Source organism: Stylophora pistillata, chromosome 2 (genome assembly GCF_964205215.1).
Source record: "Stylophora pistillata chromosome 2, jaStyPist1.2, whole genome shotgun sequence".
NCBI lineage: Eukaryota > Metazoa > Cnidaria > Anthozoa > Scleractinia > Pocilloporidae > Stylophora > Stylophora pistillata.
The window spans coordinates 5,002,512-5,029,700 of NC_142520.1; the positions used below are offsets into that span (position 1 = coordinate 5,002,512).

Genomic DNA, 27,189 nt, shown 5'->3' on the forward strand with positions numbered 1-27,189 from the left:
ATACGGCGCTGTCATCCCGAGCAATCTTCATCTTCCTGTGACATCGGCCGTCGTTCATTCATAAAACGCATGCCTTGAGCAGTTTGTTAAAAAAACTTTTGTGTTTTTGAGTCACAATTGGGCCGGATTTGACTGCACATTCATCTTTCAGATTTCGTGTTAAAATTAAAAAAACTCCACTCAAGTAGCGGCTAGAGCACTCAAGAAGTAGAGGGAAACACTCTAGTATTTCTCGTGGTTTCCTCTACACTTTCGTGCTCTTAACAACAGAGCAGAGCGCAGTCAACACCTCTCTATTTGTTAAATAAGTACCAACACTGCCACTGATGGATCAAAATGAAATGGCAAGGGCTGTCGATAGTTTCCCCCTCACCCCCACCCCTCCTATTTCCTCCTCCTTAACTACGATCAACGTCTTAAATTTGATTCTTTAGTATTCCGTGATTAAACTTGCCCTCACGAAATGGACAAGTCCTTGCAGTCAAAGATGATTGACATAAGGATCTTTATGAGAGTATATACTTTCCAGCGGGAAATACACTTCTCATTCTGAGCAAGATGTTGCGCGAGCGCCAAAATTCAGGCGACTTGCACTTTGCTTTCTTCGTTCTTATCTTAATTGCTCCAGCAAGTAAAGATATGTTGATATGTTTTTCCTTTATAAAGCCACAGTATAGCTAACATTGAATTACTGACGTTAAATGACTTGTTTATGGCGATGAAAACATGGGTTAAATGGAGAACAAAGAGAAAGAAAAATGGGGGAGGGGCGCAAGGAGAGAGAATGGAACATTCAACCGGATCAAAAAATAGGGTGTACCTCACAATTCTCGTACAACTGCAATGAGCAAGGTGTCTAATTTGAAAGCTTTTGTTTTTGATTTATTTCGCAACAGCTCTCGGTTTCAAGGCCGGAAAGGAGAACGTCACCACTGCCATACCAGGTCTGTTTGCTTGTAAGAAGATCTCCTTCCAGTATCTTTTCTCCGGTGGACAGCAGGTAAACGTTTTTGCCTCCGTTGGCCACACAGAGAAGAGCCAAAATCCTAGAAATGGAGCTGCAGTCTGGGTTGAAGATGTTACGAAGAGCGGATTTACAGCCTGTGTGGTGGAGTTTGGAGACAGCTCGAACGGTACTAAAGAAGTGGACTGGATTGCTGTTCAGACAGCACCTTACGGATCCCAAATAGGCACCAAATCGCTGAGTTCTTGGACAACTGGTACGGAATGTGAGAGGATCGATTTCAAACAGGTTAGATGTGTGCTAATTAGCACCTCATAGGCGCTGATGATTAAACAGGGTATGCCATTAAATGATGAAGATTGAATGCAAAAGTCTGTGCTAGGAAAAGGGATCCGACCCTGCCGACGCGTCCTTTGGCAAACAAAGACACTTAACCTTTTTTTTATTAAACCCCCAGAATAACACGTTTCACAATCTTTTTAAACACGCTAAAGTTGCACCTAATCCTTCGACATTTATTATCAATGCTATGGGCTTTTCCTCTTTTTGATCTCGGCTTTTTTTATATTATAGTCTCACAGTACCCTCTTTAGTTCATAATTGATAATTCATAATTTGAAGGTGTAGTCTGATCGTCCGGGTGAGTGTAGTCCTGAGATGGACTGTTGTAGGTGATAGTGACTGACGTTTCGACAGCCTGTGTGGAAGTCATCATCAGACTTCCGCACAGGTTGTCGAAACGTCAGTCACTACCACCGACAACAGACCTTCTCGGAACTACACTCACCCGAACGATCAGACTACACCTTCACATGTTACCCCCGGGTTCAAGTCATTTACTGACTTCATAGTTTGTTACCATTATTAATAGTATCATTGGTAGGGTTGTTTCCAATAAAGGTTTAAATGTGGTTCATTGTATTTCCCACACTCCTTAATTAAGGGTATCGGCATAGTCTCAAAATGCATTGGATAAAAACTTGTCTACTTATGTTTCAGCGTTTTCTATCTCCTCCAACTATTTTTGTGACTGCCAATCACGGTGTTATCAACAGAACTCAGGATGCTATGGCCTTGTGGGTCGAGGAATTGAAAGTAAACAGCTTTAAGATTTGCTTGAGGGAAGCCAAGATTTTCGATGGTCCACACAAGAACCTAAAAGTAGTAAGTGACCGCGAGTTTTAAAAGGTGCTGTCCACTGGAAATGTATTGAAATTTATTGGAAGAGATGAGAAACACTTAGTTGAGCTTAATTCTGAAAGAAAAATTTATTATCGACAGAAAAACGCTTAAATACTCTATGTTTGTCAGAGTAACTATGGAAGCTTTTATTTGATCGACAGAATTGGATAGCTTTCAACAACATCAGGGTCGACAACTTTACCTTCATCAACAGTTTGTTGTTTTCCAGTACAAACTCGCCATCTGCGCAGCATAATTACGCCTTTTGTCAAGTAAGTAATATGATTTTATTTGTATCTTTTGTTCCTTCTTTTATCGTTTCACTTTTTTTTAAGTTTTGTCTCCTTTTGACCTGCAATCGGCTTAAAGTTTAGTACCCTCGATTTCTCTTCTCCCATTCTGTTTTCCTCTTTTATATTTCTCATATACTTAGCCCCCCCCCCCCTCCTCCCACCAGGACAGTGTGGCCTTAGAGCAGTTCTACTGCTGTTCACACTTCACTCTAACTCTTGAGGAACTACTCGTTATTTACTTATTCTTTTTCTTGAATTTAGACTATAAACTTTACTGAGCCCTTCTACGCTCCACCGGTTGTTTTGGTGACTGCAAAGCGAAACACTAGAATGAACAATTCTCTTCAATCCGGCTCCCAATGCAAGGCTGTCACTACCTGGGTGGAGGTTAGTAATGTGTTCTAATATTGGTTTAGCTCCTCGATGAAAAAAATGGGACTATTAGCTATGTTACTATATTGAAATGATTTCTTCTTATTTTTGTTTTCATTTAGCACACATCTAAAACTGAAGCTCAGATTTGTGTCAAAACATTTAACAGCGATTCCAACAGTAAGGATGCCATCACCGTGGATTACATGGTGACTGGTGGTGAGCAAAGAAATTCATGACTATTTTTGTGTCAATTTGAGAAAGGCTAAATTTTCATTGTTCCTGCAAAGTGACATACCTTTACAACTTTGTAGTTCGTCAGTCAAAATGTAACTTCGTAGAGCGTGGTTGTCATTTTTAACTTAGGGCTTTGTCATCCTATTTTTAGATGCAACTTTTGGATGTCGTTTCTAAATTAACCACCTTCTATAAGCATTTGAAAAGTGAGATAGGAGTTGCAAATAAATTATCTACGATGGTAAACTTGTTAACTTGCCGGCATCTTCTTTCACGTTTCCACGTTTTTCTCGCAGATTTGGACCCTTGCATTGACCTCGTTTGCCATTATCACTGACTGTGCAAAGCATTTGGGCCCTATGATGCTAGATGCGTTTCTGTGGAGAGCTGTCCATCATACCAAGAACCTATCTGCTCATCAAACGGCTCAACATACGATAACGAGTGTCTGTTTCGGCAGGAAATGTGTGTCCTTCGACTTAACTACACCGTACAGCACCCTGGTAGCTGTGAAGGTTAGTTACATTTGAGTAAAATCTTTGCCTTCGACGGTCTCTTTTATCGGTAAATCCGTTTCTAGACACCTGAATAGATGAAGGTGATAGTGTCAATGAAAATGTCAATGTCAGTGGTACTAGCAGCATCGGTGTTCCACGTAGATCTAACTGCTGGTAGTAATGGTGGTCATTTCGACTGGTGTGTGGGTGTCGGAAATGGTGGCTGTCAGAAGTCAGTGCGGCAGAAGCTGTGTTAGAGCCGGGAGAAGTGACATTGTCCTCGTCTTCATACTGCTATCCAATGTAGGGTAATTTTTAGAAATAACTACTTTATTTTGTGGTGTCAATCGTCTTTATGTTGTTGGTTCTTTGGTAATGACGCCTTGGCTGGTATAAATGGTTTAGAGTTCCATTACAAATTTAAAGTAGAAGACAGAAAATTATTCGTAGCCAAATGGTTTTGATTTTTTTTCTAGGATTTCCTTTTCAGCGCGGTCGTCGCCACATGCCGCACATCCCATCGCTTGGATATTCTCATTGCGAAGTCATTCGCCTCAGGCCATTTGGGTTCTATCCTGACAAGGCCCTCGAAGTTCAGATCACTGTTAATCATATTGACACTAGTGACAAGTCTTACGTACACGATGCCACTGTGTCCTGGGTTGAAAATGTCAATTACGATAGATTCACCGCATGTGTGATGGCGGCCGGTTACAACGAAAGACACTCAAATGCTAATGTGACAGTTGATTGGATAGCTTACCAAGGGGCACCGGTGGATGGAGTTGCTGACGAAGTACGGTTATCACAATGGTGGACTGGAACGACTTGTAAATCTATCAGTTTTCCCTTGGTTAGTAGACCAAGCTGTGTTATTACAAATGTTTTTAAAAGGAAAAAGAGTTTCTTTTCAAATTGGAGCCGTGTTCGCAGTACCGACCTAGCATTATCATTCATAAAATAAATATCATTAAAGAGTTGCTTTTTTACACAGATTAAAATGTTGACTATAAAAGACTATGAGATAGAATAAATATATGAAAATCATATATTGAACTGCGGTATTTGATACGTATGATGCACGATCCTCGCAGTAGATAGCGCTATTTAAGCAATAGCGAAATTCAGACCTGAAAAAAAAAATCAGGCCTGTACGGGACTCGAACCACTGACCTCTGCGATACTAGTGCAGCGCTCTAACCAATTGAGCTAACAAGCCAACCGAGAGCAGGCCGTTAAGTTGATTCGTAATGAACCCGTGAAGGTGATAAATGAGATAGAATAAATATATGAAAATCATATATTGAACTGCGGTATTTGATACGCATGATGCACGATCCTCGCAGTAGATAGCGCTATTTAAGCAATAGCGAAATTCAGACCTGAAAAAAAATCAGGCCTGTTCGGGACTCGAACCACTGACCTCTGCGATACTAGTGCAGTGCTCTAACCAATTGAGCTAACAAGCCAACTGAGAGCAGGCCGTTAAGTTGATTCGTAATGAACCCGTGAAAGTGATAAATGAGATAGAATAAATACAAATACCGCAGTTCAATATATGATTTTCATATATTTATCACTTTCACGGGTTCATTACGAATCAACTTAACGGCCTGCTCTCAGTTGGCTTGTTAGCTCAATTGGTTAGAGCGCTGCACTGGTATCGCAGAGGTCAGTGGTTCGAGTCCCGTACAGGCCTGATTTTTTTTTTCAGGTCTGAATTTCGCTATTGCTTAAATAGCGCTATCTACTGCGAGGATCGTGCATCATACGTATAAAAGATTATATTGGAGGTTTTTTAACGTGATTAGTTTTCAGTTTCAGGTGTGCGTATTTTGCTTTTCGAGATTTCAGATTGAATAAAGGAGATGAACTTGTGCAACTTCAGTGTTTTAGAAGCTAATATGCACTACCTTTTAACAGGGAAAGTTTTCTGTGATGCCATCAGTATTTGTAACGGCTGCTCATCATCACGCTGGACTGAAACGTGACGCTGCAAGTGTTTGGATTGAAGATGTCACGCAGTCCTCATTCAAAGTCTGCTTAAGGGAACTTCAGAATTATGCAGGATCTCACGAATCTCACGAAGATGTTCACGTTGTAAGTACAAATTCCAGTTACTTGCACTCATTATCTCCAAAGAGGTGCACCACTTATTTTTTTTCTTTTATGTGTGCGTTTGTGTGTTTTGTTTTTGTTTTGGTTTGTTTGTTTGTTTTACTTTTGCGTGCTTTATTTTTCTTTGTAAATTGTGGAGTAGTATCAAAAGGGGGTTTCTGACACATTTTGAAAATTGCCTTGATTTTCAGGTAAAATTAAACTTTGTCCTGAAAACGAATCATTCTAAAAATGTGTCAAAACAGCCATGTTTTCCAGTTAATTTTGAAAAAACTACTTTATCTTTAATCTCATTTAAAAAAGTATAACGATGATTTCAGGGCAAAATCATCGACGCATTTTTTCGAAATTGCCTCCAAAATCAAAGCAAGTCTTTCAAATCAAATTGACGAATTTTAAGATTGCATTGAATTTCAAGACAAAAGTGCGTTAGAATCACCAAGAAAAACTAATAAGGACAATATCTCAGAAATAATCCCAAAAACTCATGGAGACTTATGAAGCATTTGGAACATTTTTCAAATCATCGAAATCCTTCAGGAGGTAACTCATTTTTTAGATGGAACAATCTGAAGCTCTTCTCTGACGAACCCTCGCCTTGGTCCGTCTTTCAGATAGGAGAGAACAGGCTCCCTTTCATTCACAAATACTTTTTCGATATTGAAGACCTGCAGAGACCATATTGGAACTGTTGCTCGTCTTTGACTACATTCTAACTCACCAGCAGCATAGAGATATCTCACGTTTTTTGAAGAGTCGAGTCTCTTTTCTTTAAAGCCAAGAGGTCTTGAATAAGAAGTTGAACTCTTTGAGTCAACCGCCTTTTCTTTGATTGCGTCAATTAGTTTCTTTCCAGTCAATCTTGTCTCCTCACTATTTAATGCTGAAAAAACTTCTGGAAGCCTTTTCACCCATTCTGTTGATCTCTTTTTGTCTTCGAAGTTTATTTCTTGGCCGTATTGGAAAGTAAAAAGACGCTCACTCAAAGTTCTATTAATTCGCTCAACTATCCCTTGATCTCTATGAACGTTTACATTTTCTCTTCTTATTCTCACATCTTGCTTTGCCATCTCTTTAGTCGTTTCACCCATAAATTCACGTCCAGGATCTACCTGAAGAACTTTACGCCATCTCAATGGTAATCTCTTGTAGTTTTTCTGGAAAGCCTTTGAGACCTCAGAAGAATCTTTTGAGGTGAGAGGTTCAGCAGCCTTGAATCTGCTCGCAACTTTGACCACTGTCGATGCACATTTATAGACCTTTCTTCCTCTAGGAAGTCTGTCATGAGGAAGGAAAATAAGATGAGCTTGATGAACTGTGTTTGGAGATTCAACGTGAAAAATTCCTCGTGGGATATGCTTTGGGCAGGCAAATAAATCTGCCAGATGGCCTGCGTCATCAGCCAAAGCCTTGCAACACATTCAGAAACTCCAGCTTCCTTTACCAACCTCTTCACTGTATCTAATCCCTTCGAAAATCCTTTCAGGCTATAGTAAACTCTTGAAAGTTTTCTTTTCATTTTCTATTGCGATCACAAAAAAACGACTTGCTGCCAATCCCAAACCTAAAGCCATTCCTCCGACGTAGATCTTTGCACCTTCTTTGTGTTGTGTGCTCGGCTTGTAGAAGTTAGAAAAACGTGTCTCTTCTATATCAAGATCCTCATTATGTGCCTTGTTGTAAGGCTTTAAAGCATAATCTGTATGCTTTGTTCGACTGTCAGTGTCTATGAAAAGAAGCTTTGCACAATCTCCACATTTCTGTTTGATCTAGTCATAGTGGAAGTCATACATAAAAGTCTTGCTGATATCAAGAAGAGCCATTCCACAGTAAACTGGCTTGTCAAATCTTATTGATGTTCTCCCCATATGGATTGCGATGAGATTTTCGTCAAATAGTATGCAGTGCTGAAAGTTTGGTTTTGCTGAAAGCTTGTTTGCTTTCTTTCGATTGTTTACTAACCTCACATCAACTCGATTCCTGATGTTTTCCATTGTTTTTCCAAAGACAGAGTTATTCATCAACTTGAATAAATCCTTTTCAAATTCGTTCTTTGCACTCACGCGCAGGTTTCTGTGTTAAGCTCGATATAACTTTTCAGGCAGGGTTCTTCTTCAAATTTGATTCCTCTGTGAATATTTTTCAACCTTAAACCCAACGCAAGGTTTGAGATTCTTGTGATGAATGATATATCTCTCCTTATCATTAAGATTTGGCACCAGTTTCTCGACTTGGGCTCTTCCCGCGCTTTGCGCATTGTTGGTCATAACCCTCTCTGGAGCAAGAGGATAGTCGTTGTGAAGATCATGAAGCTCTTTTGGATATTCACGATCAACCTCAAGAATGCACGGAATGTTTCTCCACTTTTTAATCTCTGCTTGTCTCATCCATTTGAAACATCTGACAGGAAGAGGCTTGCACATTGCGCATCCATAAAGATTGTTCGCGTCTAGATAAGTCAGATATTTTGATGGCTTTTCTACGTCAAACTTTTTTCCCATGTATTTGTTGTTTGTCCTTGCATAGCGATTTGAGATCATAGAGATTCCTTTACGAATTCCTTTCAAAAACATCACAAGCATGTCTGTATCACTCAGTAGCTCAGGCTCAACGTTTGTCACATTCAATGCTGCAACCTAAGCCAATCCAGGAGCAGTGTAATACCAAGCAGGGTCGAGACTTTAATTCTCAAGACAGACGTTTCTGAACTCCTCAAACACAAGATCATGATAATCACCCAAGGTCCAAGACCGACCTTCGGCCACGTTCTTCACTTTGAACTCGTTCCAGATATTCTTTGAGGGCTCATAATCTTCATCAGTTATATCAGAGTCATTCAGCTTTGAATAAAAACTCTCTCTTTTTGGTGGAGTTTCTGTTTCTCTGAACTTTTCAATGCTGCTCATGTAATCATATGGATACACACCCTTTCTTGAGACCAACTCGATTTTGTCCTTGAAAACCTCTCTAGTCTTCTTCAGCATCCAAATGATCGCAATTGACCAGGTAGTTGTTCAATGATGATAACATTTTGTCGAACTTTGACTACTTCGTTTTTCAATCCATCTCCAAGAGCTTTGCCAAGGCTTTTCAACTAATAATTTCTCTCAGAAATTTTCTTTACAGATGAATTGTCCTGAGCATCAAGTGAAGAGATTTCTCCAGAGTGACCCAGGTTCTGCCATGAGTTGTAAAGAGAACAACTCACTAGCCTAATATGTTCACTTCCATTCACGAGAGGTTCTTTGAAGAGAACTGTGAAATCATTTGAATGTGAAATAGTTGTCAACACAACCATTTTGATTATAAAACCAATTAAAATGTCGGCTTGGTTAAGAACAGATGGAGCGAAAGGAATTGTTGCGAAAAAAAGAACAAAAGCCTTGAATGATTTCAAAGCACAATATCCGAACGCACACCTGAGCAAGTTCAATGTGCAAGTAACATTCCTCAGGGAAAACCAGGGAAAAGCTGAAGTTTACTTGAATTGCTCCAATGGTGTTCAAACGAGCGTCTCAGTATCAATCAGAAAAGACTAGGAGGATGAAATGAAGCGAGCACTTGAAATAGCAGGGTTTCCCATCGAGGTTACTCTGAATTCTTTTTGCAATTAAGGAGGTTCCAGCAGTTCTAACTCACAAGAGTGCGATAAGTAGCTTCAGTGAAGAGATTAACATATTTATTACCCAAACCACTATTTTAAAGCAAAGTTCAGAGAAATATTCACAAGAATGAAAATTCAACACAGCTCAGGCGCAGAATCAAAGAGATGGCTTGCTGGGCCGACTAAGAGCTCCTGGTTTCAACAACTCAACTTTGCAGTGTGGTGCGCTATTTCAGGCTGTGGAATCTCTCGTGAACCGTTTGACATGGTTCCAGACCAGATCAAGTCGTTTCTGCGGTTTCAAATTTATATCGCAGTCAGAAGGATTCTTTTAGAGATGGGTGGAATACAGAGTGAATCGGCTCTCCCGGGCGACCCAACGCTCAGTCAGACAAATAATAACCACGACAAGTTATCGTTCAAAAGATTGTGTGCAGAATTTAGAACTTCTCCAAGCACAGACTTCCGCTTCACAGAAGAAGACTGTCATGGTCTCGGATCTCTTTTCATTTACGTCACTAATACTGGACCTATGGCAGCTGCAATCCCATATCCGGGTGATAACAAGTTCATAGATGAAGGTGGAAAAGCCATAAAAGGCAATTTGATTCATTTCATAAGGAATGACAACACTAAAGTTCATAAACAGTTCGAGTTTTTCATGACAGATAAGTCAGAAGGCCTGACGCAAACCGGGCTGGGGAGACTAACTCAGTCGGTTGAGGCATTTTTTTATTTAATTCTCGGTTCACAAGTAAATGTCAGATCATCCATCTTTGGTTCATCAGGAAGCGCAAACGAGCCTCAGCGTGAGTTTATTGTTTTAGTTGACGATGCGATCAGAATGACAGACATCTCGAAGAGCGTTCAGATATTTTAGCTTCCGATTGATGAGGCGAACGTCAGACTTGATCTTGCAATCTCACCAGGTAATTGGCTTATGCCCTCAAATATTCTTCTGAACACACAGAGCGCAGTCGGGTATAATAACAAGCTGAAGAAGGCAAGTTTCGACATGAAATTTGGAGTCAATAGATCAGTTAATTTGGATATGAAATCAGTCGGAGTTAAGCATATGAACGGGGGCTCATCAAAAATGAAGAGACCTACTTCTCACCTATCAAATAAAGAGACCGCGAGCGAAGCTCAGAAGACAGATCCAAATGAAACTCTTGTGAAGACGAAAGCGTCGAGTGACAGCGAGAAAAATAATGATTAAATTAAAGACGGATTGATCTCAGTCGAACTGGTCTCAGTCCTCCGGATTCATCGCCTTTTGGTTTGAAATCGCTCAACCATAAACATTGCAACACCCGTTATTAGAGTCCGAGCACTTTCTCTTAGAAAGTTGATCACTGACCCAGCAACTCTAAAACCGAAGCTGACTATTGCACCAACGAGACCTGGTAAAATTCCAGCGATATTTTTTCCAAGAGTCTTAAGCCCGTTCCCCACCCCTAAGGCCTATTTTTAGTGTGCTCAGAGTCACTCCAATCGTTGTTCCAACTGCCAAAACAACAGCTGAGACTTTAAAACCATACTTCTTGAAGATGTTTATCAATCTCTCACGGAGTGATCTTTCTCCAAGTCTCTCTCAAGGGCATCAATCCGCTCTTGATTTTCAGTTATCCTTTCTCTTGCTTGTTCTCGTATGGTGGGGTTTTCATTTTCATCACCAGAAATCTCTTGATCATCGCGAATGGACTGTTCCTTCTCTTCAATTTCTTTATCCTTCTGAGAAATCAAAACTTCTCGCTGTGGACCAAGTGAAGTTTTAATTTGTTTTGGAAGAATAGGATTCAACCTCTGCCTATTTGGGCCCCTTTCTTCAGTAGACAAAGGATCTACCATCTTGCCTTGACCAAACATCTTCACCTGCCACCTTCCTTTCTTACTGTAAGAAACCTCAAGTTCTGAAGCTTTTGCCTCCGGAAAAAATACTAGTAAGTGATTCCACTGCAATTCTCATTTAAAGTTCAAACTTGCGAACCAAAAATATCACCTTCAATGAAAGATGTCTCAGCCGTCTTTGAACACTATTCTTGCCCCCTTTTCATTGTCGTCATTGGAATTTCTTCGCCTGAGGGTCCCGGAGTTGAATTCTCATCTGGTTGAAAAGGTGTTGTTGCATCTCCATCATCTTTATCGTCGTCTTCATCATCATGAGTATGCTCTACTAGAGGATCAATATCTCCAAAATCTGTAATTTTTAAAATATCTATTATGTTACGTGCACGAATGACCAACAGATGTCTGCTAATAAAACATCTATAAAAAATAGACATCCGAGTACGATATAAGGCACGCTAAAAAAATGTAACAACAGGCAGTTACCCATTTTAACTATTATTTAATTAGTTTTACACTGCTTAATTTACTTAGGTTAAGATTAAGTTAAGCGGTTCGTAAAGCAGGCTTACAATCCTTTATGCCTTAGAAGTATTCATCGTCTTGATCAACTTCGAATTCCAACTTCCGCCGACTGAAGACCACAACGCTTGGCTTTCTTGACTCATGGTATTCTTTCCGCGTACAAAAAAATTTACGGAGGACTTCATAGTGAACTGTGTATTCTTTATCCTCTTCCCTTCTCGGCTATCGTCTTTTTCTTCTCTTCCCTCTCTCCGGATATGGAAAGGTCATAGCCTCGTCACATCATAGCTTGCACAAGTTCAGCCATCCGGCCACGAGGTCAAGCCCTCGGGCAAATGTTTTTTTGCACTTCTCACAAGCCAGCTTGTATACATATACTTCAGGTATCTATAATGTTCTTTTACTATTTACAGCGCATTACAAGTATTTTTGGAAACTGCTGAGTCACATGAAAGAAGTTTCTGGAATATTACAAACTAAAGGCAATTCTAGAAAGGTCTGGGATTGCGTGACAGATTCAGTGAAAATAATTCGGTCCTCGTTACAAGTATTGGTTCAAACGCATTTTGAGATTGTCTTGAAAATCAATGCAATCTCAAAATTCGTCAATTTTGCTTTGATTTTGAAGGAAACAAATGATGCCTCAGTCATTTTGCCTTGAAATCATCGTTGTGCTTTTTTTAAGTAAGATTAAAAATTAAAGTAATTTTTGCCGTTGCTCACCATACAGTCTCCTGTAGCTCAGTGGTTAGAGCATCCGACTAGATCACGGAGGGTCGTGGGTTCAAATCCCATCTGGAAACTCGATTTTTAAAGAATTGTTTATTTCATCTTTACATTTTTCAAAATTGCCTTTAAAATATGATTATTTTGACACATTTTTAGATTGCCTTATTTTTAAGGCTATTTTTGAATTTATCCTTAGAAATAAGGCAATTTTCAAAATGCTTCAGAAACCCCCTTTGAATACTACTTGTTTTTTTTTTTATGTTTAAGGTGGACGGCCGGGCCCCCGATGAAGGGCGTGTGCAATGCCCGCCGACCAACAGGACTAATCCCACCCATGGCTTGCGTGCAATGCCTTAGGGTTAGGGTCCACCGGAAACGAGGGTCAACAGACGCCAAACTCGCTGGGGAATCGAACCCCACCTCACAGAAACCAAAAATTGGGTACACAGAACTAAAACGAACAAGGACAAACAGACCAGTGCAGTACACCAACAAAGGAGACCAGCACATGGACAACAAAACAAATACTCACGAAAGGCTACTGTGCAGTGCACCAACAAAGGAGACCCAGCACAAGCAGCGGACAGACACACTTACAAAGTAGACAGAACGAACGATACTGGCCCAGTGCAGTGCACCAACGAAGGAGACCCAGCACATGGGTTACGAAACAGATACTAACAATTAGGCTACAGTGCTACTTCACAAGCCGCGCATGTACACCATGGCTTACCGCTGAGTCTAACTGCTCTGCAATGGGCTCCCAGTTGGTGACTGTGCACAACCAAGAAGAAAATGTTTACGTTCAGCATCGACATTACGGTGAAAGATCTTGGATTGGACTCAATGATCGGAGCGTGGAAGGATCATTTGTTTGGACAAATAAAGAAGTAAGCAAATTTAGATTCTGGGCTCCGCAACAGCCAAATGACTGGAACAACCAAGACTGCGTGCACACTCTTGGTGCAAAGCATGGGTACACTTGGAATGACGTGCCATGCAAAAGTTGCTTCAATTTTACGTGCTTTACAGGTAATGAGTTTATTGTCTTGCAAGTAGTTATTGTTTGTGAATAACACCTTGAGTAGTTATTGAAACTGAGGTGACCTTGATAAAGGGAAACATGCTATTTCTTTTTCAATCCAGACTTTTTTCTTTACTTGATGGGCACTTCTAGTTATTGGACGTTCCTAAAGATCTCAGTCACCAAGCTTCTTAATTTTTTCCTTGCTGTGCTAAGATAATCCCTCCCACCAACAAATACAGATCTCTTCATCATTTCTTTTTCGTATGGTATAGGCATAGACTTAAATTTTTATATGTTGATTGTGGCAGACTTTGACGAATGCTCTACACACACTGACAACTGCGCAGACAACGCAGATTGTACGAATACCGTGGGGTCGTACACCTGTACCTGTAGAGCTGGGTATTCTGGTGGTGGAAGAACATACAATGGTATGACCAACTTTAAACTTTTGAAAGTAGAGAAAGTGTACCATTTAGCCCCTCTTATTTGTTATTGACATGATTGTACCGTTCTATCTCAGCTAAGAGAACCGTCTTCAACTTCTTAATAGATCTAAGTGATCCTTATAAAAGTTTAAGATATTGACGAGTGTTTGTGAAACTCGTACAGCTTGTGACATTCACGCTGTTCGTAATAATAACCCGGTGCCTTATATGTTGATATGTTTGGTTGCCACTTCTTTGGTTGTTTTGAATGCCACTCTTTATTCGTTTCTCAGTTGTTGTCCTGAGATTAACCGTTAGCTTTGACAATCACAGAATAAGGGATATTTAGGGTTCACAATTAACTGAGAGTAGGTAATATTATTACCTGCAATGGGAGCAAGGAAATAGAAGGATTGATTACAGGTAGACTTATGTTACTTATAGTGATAGCAATTATTCATGCTTTGCTTTTCAAAAAATTATCAATGAGAGTATAAGTTTAGAATTAATTAGAGATTAACCGTTAACTTTTACAATTACAGAATAAGGATTATTTAGGGTTCACAATTAACTAAGAGTAGTTAATATTTTTACCTGCAATGGGAGCAAGGAAAAAGAAGGATTAATTACAGGTAGACTTATGTTAGACTGCTTCATTGAATTTTAACTAGCATTTGTTAAAACTTATGTCGCAGATATAGACAATGTTCCACAAACTCCCATAGCTGTGACACCAGCGCTATTTGCGGTAATAGTCAAGGATCCCATAGCTGCGCATGTAAAGCTGAGTATTCGGGGAATGGAAAAACTTGCGTTGGTAAGGAGGCTATTGACGCAAACGATAGTGAAATAAGCAGCACTTTTTAAGTTGTTCAACAAAAGACTGAAATGACATGCTCAGTTGTTTCTTGGATACTTAAAACGTTTTATTTTTGTTATGTTATTCAGTGCTAATTCAATAAAAATATGAGTTAACATCCTTAAGTTGGTAAACCTGTGCATTTGAAACTCGACGTGATTACAATGTCAAACTACAAGGTTGTGATGATTATGGTAGTGATAAAATTGGTGAAAATAGTGATAATAATAATCTATGCTTTGCTTTTCAAAAAATTATCAATGAGAGTATAAGTTTAGAATTAATTAGAGATTAACAGTTAACTTTTAAAATTACAGAATAAGGATTATTTAGGGTTCACATTTAACTGAGAGTAGGTAATATTTTTATCTGCAATGGGAGCAAGGAAAAAGGATTGATTACAGGTAGACTTATGTTAGAGTGCTTCATTGAATTTTAACTAGCATTTATTAAAATTTTTGTCACAGATATAGACGAATGTTCCACAAACTCCCACAGCTGTGACGCCAGCGCTATTTGCAGTGATATTCAAAGGTCCCATAGCTGCGCATGTAAAGCTGGGTATTCGGGAAATGGAAAAACTTGCGTTGGTAAGTAGTCTATTGACGCAAGCGATAGTGAAATAAGCAGCACTTCTTAAGTTGTTCAAGAAAAGACTGAAATGACATGCTCAGTTGTTTCTTGGATGCTTAAAACGTTTTATTTTTGTTATGTTATTCAGTGCTAATTCAATACAAGTATGGATTAACATCCTTAAGTTGGTATTAGATTTACAAATTACCCTTATTCAGACAAGAGATTCTTGAAGAACTGACGAGCGAGGTTAGGGGCTTTAACTGTCCTCTTAAATTTGCAAAACTCCTGAGGCTATGGCCACCAAACAAGAAAATAATCGTTTATATTCTCTTGCCACCAGATTGATCGCAGTTCCAGTAAATTTTAATTAAAAAGTCTATATACAAAAACTGGGGTTTTGCATGCGATTTGTATCTTTCGTGCATCGTATTACGCAACGAATCACATGATTTGAGATGAGAATCTCGCTCTTTTCGCGCTCCTTTTTTTTCCCTTCCTTTTTTTTTGTCTGTACTAAGGTCTGCAAAATCTCTAAAAGGCATTTTAGCTGATATATGACAGCCGTATCATAAAACTTCAACTTCCTCCTCAGTACATTTTCCTTCGGTGCCCGAGTAAACGTTATTCATTAGGTTTCATTGTTAATTGAAATAGATAATTTTCTGACTTATGGAGGATAGCAAGTAATCAACGAACAATTTTTATGATAAGATATTTCAAAAGCCACTTCGGCTCGCTTCTCTGACTTTTTTTTGAGGAGTTTCGGGGAGGGGGGGGGGGTTCCATTTGTGGCCTAAGGAGCACCAAAAGTTCATCCCTCTGAATGGCATTTTGAAAGTGTTATAAAACTCCATTGGTAAACTGCGCTGCCAAATGAATTTGACCATGGACTCTATTGTAAAACAGTTTTTACTTCAGAAATGTAAATTTGTTCTCAAGTGACTAGACAGAGAGGGGCAAGGGGCTAAAGTTAGGTCACATTTGAGGTCAAAATCACTAACCAAAATTGCCATTTTTCGAAAAACCATCACATCCTTCTTGCATAACTTTCCAACCTAATCCTGTATACACTTTAGTGACCAATTTATTAAAATAATTGAGATTAATTTGGCTTATTAAGGCTTGTTAATTTTTTGGCAAAAACTCTCCATGCCCCTCTAAGGCCAAGCATAATGGCATTTTGAGCATAGTTCATGCTATAAATAGACCAACGTCTTGACATAAACCCTTTATTTCGTATTTGTTGCGTGAAAATGAAACATTAAAGCCAAATCGATGTCATTATCTAGAAATACCTCGTCTCATAGCTTATAACAGCTCTGAGAAGGCCTCTGATTAGCCCTGTAAACACCCAATGGTTTAACAAAATCAAGCTAATTTTTTTCCTATGAAAACCTTGCACTAGTCATAGAGCACAAATGATGACGTTCTTCTCTAGATATGACAATATTTTTTAAAGGCGATTGAATTTTTTCTGATCTATGTTTGTTAGACCATAAAGCCATACATATTATACTGAAAGCATGCAAAGTCTTCATACTTTATCAGGCCGTTTTTTCATTGAAAATAAGGTGACCTCAACCCGGCCGACCCTAACAATTAAGCTCAGAAGAAAACGATTGTTAAAAGACGATCTACGCCTGGCGTTTGAATAGTCTGTGAATAGCTCTCGCAAATACCCATCACTTAGCGAGCAAGAGCATAAGCTTATGTGTGCGTGCCACAGTGAGCACCGTCCAGGTGACTTGTGATCCACAAGATGGATGACAAAAAATTATTGTTGCTGTTTAAATTAAATATTCCACACGAGACATGATATGATGCCAACTGGGCCCACCATTTTGGACGTGAGAGTATTAGGACTGGACCAAGTTTCCATTCCTCCCACTATTCAAGCGTAAACGTTTGTGTCCTTATCAAGTATTAAACGTATAGCGATAGTAAGTTTCAGGATAGTTTTTCGATGGCGCTTTGTTCCCTTGGAGGGGTAATTGATCAATGCGGTGCCGCATTATGGGCTCTGCGTGAAACAGGGATGACTCCTTTGTTGTCTTGCGATAATGACATGACTACTTGATTAAAACACAAGTACAAGGGTTCAGGTGAGTCTGGGGCGAGAGGAAGAGCTGGTGATACCAAAGCTACAAGTTACAGTTAATAAAAAGATATACGAAAGGGCTCATACATGCCCATAAATGTAGCAAATGGCTTTTTTAGTGCCACTCTCGCTATAGGCAGTCCTCTCAACTTCCCGTGAAAAAATGTTTCTTAGTTTTTTTTTCCTATGAAAAGGGTTTCGGACACATGTTTCAAAATAGTTTGATGGCTTTCCAATTTTCTTCTATATGAAGATTTCAACTATCGCGATCTCTCTGCCAAGGGAAAATTTGCTAAGGTGTTGCAAAAGCAAAAAACTCTGTGAACTACAGTCATTGTGCGAGTTTTTCCGACGTTATAATTGAAGGTGGTGCTAATCGTAAGGCACCGAGTTATGAACCTTTTTTACAGTAAACAAATTCCTGCGATTGCCGCAAGGGATGGTCAACAGACCCGCGTTACTCAAAACTCAGTGAAGGTTGCGTGACTCCTCGAGTTTGTCCAGTCCTCTCACTCTCACGTCTAATACGGTGGGTCAGTCGATGCAACAACAATCGTATCTCGAGGTGTGGCGTGGCGCCTTTCATATGAGCTGCTACACAAAATATTTGTTATCCAGTTCTCCTAACTGTGGATTTTTTATTTACTCCCGGATGATTTGATTTATTCAGCTCTAACGTACTAGAGAAATCGGTTGGATCACAAGTCATCTGGACGCTACTCACTACAACCTGTATGCATCACCCTGCTCTTTTACTGATGCCATCGTGCGTGTTTACAAGAGCCAGCAAGGCTATCAAAAGTTTAACCATAGATCTTCTGTTAACGGTCGTTTTCATTAAGCTAACTTCATATTGCGTCAAAAAATGGGCCTGACAAAATATAGAGACTTTGCATGCTTGTGAGTATAGTCTGTATGGAGATATGAGCTGAAAAATATAAATCAAAGGAAATTCAAGCATCTTTAACAAATGTTGTCATATCGAGTTCAGAAAATCATCTTTTGAGCTCTAAGATGGGTACTAGGTTTTCAAAGAAAAAAATCACCTTAATTTTGCTAAACCGTTAGTTGTTTGTAGTGCTAATTAGAGGCCTTCTTAGAGTATTTTTATGCTCTGAGACGAGGTATTTCTAGATAATGAGATTGATTTTTCTCACTGATTTTGATAAATGGGTCACTACAGTATATACTGGATTTGGTATGAAAGTTATGCAAGAAGGCAGGTGAATGTTATGGTTTTTCAAAAAATGGCAATTTTGGGTGGTGATATTGACCTCAAATGTGACCTTGCTTTAGCCACAGGCCCCTCTCTGTCTAATCGCTTGAGAACAAAGTTACATTAATGAATTGGCGCAAGCTGTTGCGGTGTCCCTGCCTGTCGGCGAAGCTAATAAACTAAGAAGAGTTATGCGATGCCAAAACAACAACAACAACAAAATCAACAACTGCAAAAGAGACTACGGTGGAACCCGGTTAACACCAACGGGCCATGGAAATCTATTCGTGCTGACGAGAGTAAAAGCATACACTCACTTGCACTTCACACTCGCGCCATTTTACTCCACCGTATCATAGTAAGTAAGTAAGTAACTTTATTTCTGAGTGGAACATATAGACCAGCCAAAGGAAAAATCCTAATAGGGGACATGTAAGAGAATAATGGTATGGTTAAAGTTCGATTAGTTCAACAATCGAACTCGCCTAAAGAAGTAGTTTCCATGAACCCCTAACCAAAGATTAAGGTCGATATCCGGATGTTCTTTTTTGTGTTATTGCCCATTTGACGGCAATGTATGTTGTTTTTTTTTTTAACGGCAAATTTTCTCTCAATACGTCTTTCTTCTGAGCTTCTGAGTAAATGAATACGTTCAAGGTTAAGGGTCACAGTTGATTCAGAGTGCATGCGATATGGACCTTTCCTTCATCGTAATAGGTAACGAATCCCGTGAATTGAGATCTTCAGAAAATTATTATAGCTGAGTAGCTGATACATGACAGCAATATTTCTGAAATTTGAACATTCTCCTTGATACACTTTCATTAAGTGCCTGAGTGGACGCTATTGTTTTGGTTAAATCGTTAAATTGAAATAAATTGTTTTCTGACCTGAGGTAACCAAATATCAAGTATTCAACGAAATATGTTTTTCGGAAATTGTTATTCCTCAATTGGTAGTGTTTGCAAATACACGATTAAGAGTTATGCTTGCTTTGATATAGGATTCTGTCATTCCATTCTATTTATTTCTTTTCTTTTCGGTTACTTATTTTAATATGTTGGTGCTTTTAATGTCCGCAGACATTGATGAGTGTACCAGTGGTTCTCACAACTGCCATCAACATGCGTCATGTACCAATACTGTTGGGTCTTACAGCTGCTCTTGTAACAGCCTCTATACAGGAAATGGAAAGACGTGCAGGTATTCTGCCTCAGGTAAAGAGTGTCCTTTGCGAGACGATAAACCAACAACCAGTTCGATTCACGGCCACACCACTTCACTTGAAGTGACCAATAGATGGAAAATGAACGCGAGAGATAGTTTATTACTATAAACGATAGGTGGTAAAAAAAACACAACAACAACAAGAAGAGAGAGGAAGGAGAAGGAGGGAGGGAGGAAGAGAGGAGGGGATAGACGGGGGCTGGGAGGGAGAGAGAGGAAGGGAGGGAGAGAGAGGAAGGGAGAGAGGGAGGGAGTGAGAGAGAGAGGGAGAGGGTGAGGGAGGAAGAGAGAGACGGAGATAAAGATATTATAGTGGTAATTGAAGAGCAGTAAATAGTTTAGGGAGCGATGAAGCAACTGCTTGACCGTATTTTTCACAATGAATGATTAAGAAGTAAATAGTAACATAATAATCTTACTAGAGAAAGGTCTAGGCAAAGGACGACGTACCGCTAAGTTTCTCACGCAATGGAGAAGAAAAATCAAGAGACCCGCCCAGATAAATGTGCTTGCGATTAGCTGGAGAACTACTTTATTCTACATGTCCACAACCTGTACAGTATGGAGATGTTTCCATCCCTTTCCCTTCCTTTGTTTTTTTTTTTTTTTTTTTTTTTTGCAAACAAGAATGCTACACACCGACTATGGTCAATTTTGTGCTTGGAAACAGTACTCCTTTTTTGTCCTCATGGGAAAGGGGCTCAACTTGTGATTTTTTGAACCTCTGCATTTGAGAAAATGAGGATAATATATAGACGATTATAGAATAAGGATTGTACTCATACATGTTTTAGAGAGAGTATTTTTTAAAGCTTTTTCAATTCAAATGTTTGACCTGATTGGTAGAGGAAATCAAATGACACACCACCGAACAATTCGCAACCGGCAGTTACCTTAAGTGCCGACTTAAACTCTCTTACGGAGTAAGGCTTACAAAATTCAGCTATAAGAGGGATATAAACACTAAACACTAAAAAACTTTGTAGGCCTTAGTTCGTTAATGAAACGATAAAATATCTTACAGCTTGAATTCCTCTATCGTAAAGTTGATCAAGCGATAAAGACGGGAGATAAATGAGAGGATAATAAGAATAGTCGTTGTCCAAGAAGATTTTGTCGTTGCCAAAAGACAGGGAGAATCTTTGTTTGAGTTTTTCCATCTTTAATTTGTTGACCTGAGTGGCAGACTGGCCTTCATATTCTTTAATAGATTGCTCTTTGCCATTCCTTAGAATGTCAAAACTTCCACAGCCTGACATGTATCACCAGGCGGGTGACCTACAACTCTGCCAGTTATAATTGTGACAATGGTTTCTATGACTGGTATCGCTTTAAAGGTTCAGCAGAAACCAGAATGGCCACTTCGTGTCCGCCTATACGAAGATGTGACACGTATGCAACCGGTTGGTTAAATGGTGGACACCCAACAGTGTCTGATGGTCAGGTCAGTAGACTGGCCTGCTTTCACTGGAACTCAAACTGCTGCTATTGGTCACACTACATCAAAGTGAGAAACTGTGGCGCTTTCTACGTTTATCACATCACTGGTACACCAAACGGCCATTGTAACCTTCGTTACTGCAGCACCTTTTAATACTAATCGTGCTCAAACCTCTATATCACAAAAGTAACAATTAAATGTAAGCCAAAGATCACCGAGCTGATAATAAAACGTATCCCGACTTACTCCTGCATAACTTTACTTCTTCGCAATAAGGAAATAAATGGTTCGTAGAGATAGATGGGTGTATTTTTTTCTTCTCGGTTTGTTATCAAGGGTCGGGGGGAAGGTAGGAACAAAGTGATAGCGAAACAAAGTCAATGATAAAGATTTTTGACTTTTGTTCACACAAGTCTCATTTTCTTTTTACAAAATTAAAATGGAAAACCACACGGCATCGTGAGCTCTTACGGGCAAGTTTTTCTTTTCGGATAGGGGGAAGAGGGTGGAGTCTTTAATACATTTAAGAGGAAAACAACATTTGCACATGGTGTTGAGTTCGGTGCGTCGCAAAAAGAGATATTATATCAGTTGGACAGAGATAATTTTTCTATGGGTAAATCTGACATGTGACTCAACATCTTTCACATGCGCACGTGAAAAGCGACTATGATATCAAATGTCGCTCGAGTAAATAGGTTTAGAGCCTTAGTGACTGTTCCGAGGTTTTTTCACACCTTATACGTGACTTTTTTATACATCACGAATCATTGTATATTTATTGCATTGAACTGGTGCTTTTCTTGCCAAAAGTTAGAGAAAAGCCCACTGTTTAAGAAGGGGGGTGAGTGGGAGAGGAGTTCTTTTGCTGATTATTTCCCCTTAACAATTAGCCCTTTACGATTGGTTTCTTGTCCAATCTGTACTCAAAAGTCTGGGGATAAGTGCATCATAACTTGATTATCGTCATCGGTGAAAATATCATACTTCCCTTTTTTTCTGAGAACCGCTTCAAATTAGTGCTAGTGTTGCATTAGATGCTATTTTAACATTAAACGTAAAGAGCGTTTATTGCTCATTTATTGACGGTAAAGGGCTTACATCATGATTGTTTGCGGTATCCTATAATTCCAGGGAAAGATTCAAGGCATTCCTGAGAACGTTACTCATCAGTGAGTGTGGTTTCATCAGTGAAATAGTCTTTTCATGATCAGTCTGCTTTCAATATCCCTTAGCTTTGTGCTCGAAGACAAAACTTGCTTTTTAATACGTGTGGTCCTTGAACACTCTGAAATATTTGCACTGATTCCCTTTGGGCTTCACTGCAGAGATTGTGAGAGACACACCATATCTGCCTTTATCTTGCTTGAAGGAATAAGAGGTGGTGGGATCTTTGTATGTTCTCTTTTTGCCAATGGCACATCTTGAGCAGCAATTTTTTGAATCTCAGCTGTTTTTGCCCTCTCTGTGTTATTGGCTTGTATTCGTGGCTTTATTAACGGTGGTGGTCCATTACTCTTAGTTTTCCATCCCACTGCAGGAGGTGCTTTTATTTTGTCTTGTACACCCTCTGACATATCAGAACTTGTACTTTCTTCTCCCTCTGATCATTTGCATCTTCTTACTGCTGGTGAATTGTCAAGGTGATTTTGAATGTCCGCCACAAACCGTTTCTTCTTGAGCACATTGTTTTGTGCAGCAAGCTTCTTTTTCTTTCTTGGCGTACTTTACAGTAGTGGTGCTTTGTTGTCACCAGACAATTCAAACTTGTCCAAGCTGGGATGATGAAAACTATCTTTGCAGAAGAGCACTCTTATAATTTTTTGTTCTGCAATAATTCCACCTAATGCCGTAAACTGAGCTCTTGTCAAAAACATGCCCGATAGGAGCCTCTTTTTAAGAGCACTGTAGTGACAATAAGTATGTGGAGGCTGCGAGGATGATCTCTTTCCACTCATGCCTCCCTGGCAGTTTTTAAGGTTTCTTTCTCTTTACCAGCATAGTCACTGTTCAGATAGTATTTGTCGTTGACACGTATAAAGTCACTTTCACATAATGGGTAACATGCCACAATTCCATTGTAGTCCTGAGTTCTGCCATACATCCATGTCATGGCATTTAATTACAACCTTCAGGTCAGCGCTATGATAATGTGTATGTAGCTTAATTTTAAATGAAGAAATAGAAAGTTATTTTCTTTCGATAAATGACTAATTGAGAAAGACTTTTTGAATAAATACAGCCCGAGTACCAAAATTGAAAGTTCAACGCTAAATCTCAAACTAATCTGCATATTACACGAGATACATATTTCTCAGGATAAAAACTCTTAGAGTCAGCGAAAGGAAAGTTCTCCATCGCCACATTCTGGGAACCATAACACATGTGAAAAAGAGGCAAGCAAAAGAAGGAAATATATATATATATATGAAAAGTCAAATATCTCGCCTTTCTTGGTCGACTTTCCGAAAGGTTCCTTAACAGTACTAATTACACTCTAACACTTGATTTCTGAAAATAATAAGAACTGAACTACTTACAATCTGCAGATCTGAAGCACAAGTCTATCGCTATTGCCTGTTTGAGGACAAACTTACCTTAAAAATAATACTATATAATTCCCAAATTCAAGATTATCACCTTCCAGATCTGAGGTCAACCGAATGGACTGCTCAAATCTCAGAGACTTCAATACTAGTTTTATTGCTATTGTAACTGGATATAAATTGTCCTTGGCAAAATACTGCTTTCAGTTTCATGTACTTGCCAGGCTAGCTTAGTGTTTGTTCCTCCATCTTTAGAACTGACCGCGCTTTGAATTTTGAATTGGAACGAAACAATAATCGAATTGAATTTCTTATTTTAATGTGGAAGCCTAGTCAGGAAAAAAACTTAACACAGGTCTTAGGCCTACGAGGAGAACCACAAAATAAAATTGGATAATATACTTCAGAGTTTCTCACGCAGGGAAGGAGGAAAATCAAGAAGCCCTGTCAAATCATGGTGCGGGCGATGAATTTAACTACTCCAAAATAGATCTTCGACCGATCAGGGCACATGTTATGCCATAAGTTTTTGGAAAAAAGTTAGAACGCCGATGGTATGTTTCTTAGTCTTTGTTTGTTTTCGGTTTTTCTTCCTTTTGTAAAATCAAAGCTATTTACCTAAGAACGCTGTAACTGTTAAAAGTTAAATAGCCATGTAGGGTATCTTTTCCAAGCGGGAACTAATGGGATTGTTGGAAAACTAGTTCAGCGTCACGAGAGAATAATTCATGATAGACGTGGTTGAACTTGTATGCTGAAATAAATAGAGGTGCATTGTCACTTCTTGCTTTGATCATTGTCAAGATCCATATTTAAAAACAGAGGTATCTCAATAAGTGTTGAATGCACCAACCACCTTTTCGTGTAAGTGATAAATGAGTACAAGTTTCATTCACTAGGAGCTGTTTTCAGTTTACTTGAATTGAGTTGAAAATTGTGAAAATGTATGCGAACGCTTTGTGCAAGGACAACAGAAGACCAAATGGGCACGTGATATCCAGCAAAGGAATCATCCCCACACATGCCCTAACACCAAACCTGTAAAATCAGCTATAGATAAAATCAGATAATTCGCTTTCACGTACTTAGTAATTTGGCATTATTCATACAAGTAAGGAAAGTAAGAGGCGAATGGCTCTCCTTTGTCCTCCACTGGTGTCGCTGAAATGTAATCTCCTTATTTGTTCACTATGTTTGTCTTTGGCATGTTGCTTGATTGCTATTTTCTTGATATCTCCGGCTTCAGTGGCAATGCATTTAACTAAAAAATAATAATAACAATAATAGTACCCACTAATCAGACTATATCAAAAACAACACGATTTTAAGTCAAAGCAGAGTCTTATATTGAACCTAGTGCTCTAGATTGCCTTAGTAGACGGGCATTAAAAGGTGTCCCTGACTGTTCGTTTGCACACATTTATAAAAGCTTAATGTCTCGCCTAACAACACACAACAATAAACCAATAAAGTTTCAAACAAGGAATTATTAATCTGAAATCCAGCGCGTTAACCGCTTACGGCATCTCCCAACTATGAGGTCTACCCAAGAAAGATATATATTGAGCATAGTCAGAGAGGTTAGGGGTTAGTGGCAAGCAAATAAAATGTTCACGGTACAAACAATAACCGAAGGCAAAGAGTGAAAAGGGATGCGAAATAAACCCCACGAATTCAACTTATCAACTTAATCAGCACATAGAAAACAACATATATCCAGACCATGCCGTTAGCAGATGAAATCCAGCAGCTGAAGTAAATTAAGCATCGTAAGCTTTTATAAATCATCAAGCAATAAATTATTTTGTGTACACGCAAGTATAACGTATCCACTATGGTTGCTTTACTTGAAAGTAAAAAAAGACAAAAGAAGTACCAAAACAAAAAAAAAAATAAATTAACAAAGAAATAGAGAGATACTTTATTATAAACACCTTGCAGCCATAGGCTGAATTACGGAATATCTACAAATACAGATGATAAAAAAGGAAGCATAAAATATTACAACTTCGTCATTAAGAAAGGAGAAAATCATCTACGTCTTATAAATATGGCTGAAAATAAAACTGTTCTTCAAGCGCTCAGTTTTGCATATGGGGAGAGTGAAATCACTTCTGCGCCTCAGTGCGTATCTACAACTCTTCCTTTCGGGGAGGAGGCTGTGGAGTCTATGGGTGCGGTTACGGGCTATCTCGTCAAATAGATTGGTTGAATTTTTTTCTCTCCTCTCGTGAAGTTTCGGTAGGCCAGCTGTTTCTAGTGCTACACTATATGACAGGTCAGGATAGAGGATTCTGAGTGCCCTTCCTTGGATCCGCTCCAAACCTTTGCTGATGTAGTTTGGTAGAGAACGGTGGAGTACAGGACTTGCGTATTCCAAGACGAGCCTAATACATGTCACATAGAACTGCACAAGTTCGCTTGGTGCAACTCTGGATCTATTGAGTTGTCTCAAAAAGTAGAGACGAGAGGAACATTTCTACTTAGTTCAGAGGTGTGAATGTTCCACTTTAAATCGTGGCTAATGGTCACGCCTAGCAATTTGGCACTGGTGACTAATTCAAGGGGTTTGCCATTTAGGACTAAGGGTTAAAAATCATAGTTGCTGTTAGAGAATCCAATTCGTAGTTCTTTGCACTTGGCCTCATTCAGTTGGAACTCATCGATACTCTCTTGTCTTGAAAGGTCATCCACAGCTTCTTGGAGTTTGCTCTCACTGCCCTTAGTAACTATTTCGGAACAAGATGTGTCGTCCACGTATTTCCAGAAGTCAGCTGGTATATAATCAGGTATATAATGGAATATCATACGATCGAAAAAACTGTCGCAATGTCCATTACAATCATGATTGTGAGGCCCCTAGTGTTCTCTTGCCATATCCTAACTGGACTCCATTTGAATAAAAAAAAAATTGTCATAACTGAAACAAAATAAAAATATTTCATTAGTCTCATTAAGGTTTTCCTAAAGTACACTTTCTCATAAAATTATAAATAGTGGCCTATATTTTTATGGACAAAGATTGAAACTCCAATGATCTGTTTTTCTCTTTGTTTCTCTTACTAACAATGTTACTTAAACAACAACAAACATATGAAACATATGTGTGAACTGCGGTTATGAGACGTATATGAGCACGATCCTTCGCAGTAAAGCACTATTTGAGCAATAGTGAAAATCAGACCTGAAAAAAATTTCAGGCCTGTACGGGAATCGAACCACTGACCTCTGCGACCTCTACGGGAATCCCGTACAGGCCTCAAATTTTTTTCAGGTCTGATTTTCACTATTGCTCAAATAGTGCTTTACTGCGAAGGATCGTGCTCATATACGTAAATGTTACTTAAGAACGCAAAAACTGTTGAAAGTTTCAGTCGCCGTCTAGGGTAGCTTTCCAAGCAT

The 27,189-nt window shown here is 39.2% G+C and overlaps 1 pseudogene across 1 annotated transcript; it reads left to right on the forward strand.

The window, feature by feature from the left end:
- Positions 1–896: 896 nt before the first annotated feature.
- On the forward strand, positions 897–21,486 carry LOC148736783 (uncharacterized; annotated as a pseudogene). The gene is made up of 15 exons (XR_015996765.1): positions 897–1,252; positions 1,964–2,128; positions 2,308–2,418; positions 2,701–2,826; positions 2,934–3,030; positions 3,345–3,563; positions 4,022–4,470; positions 5,469–5,645; positions 8,790–8,853; positions 9,369–10,076; positions 13,705–13,864; positions 14,520–14,641; positions 15,151–15,273; positions 19,656–19,790; positions 21,033–21,486. The product of XR_015996765.1 is annotated as an uncharacterized LOC148736783 (transcript).
- The last annotated feature ends 5,703 nt before the right edge of the window (positions 21,487–27,189 follow it).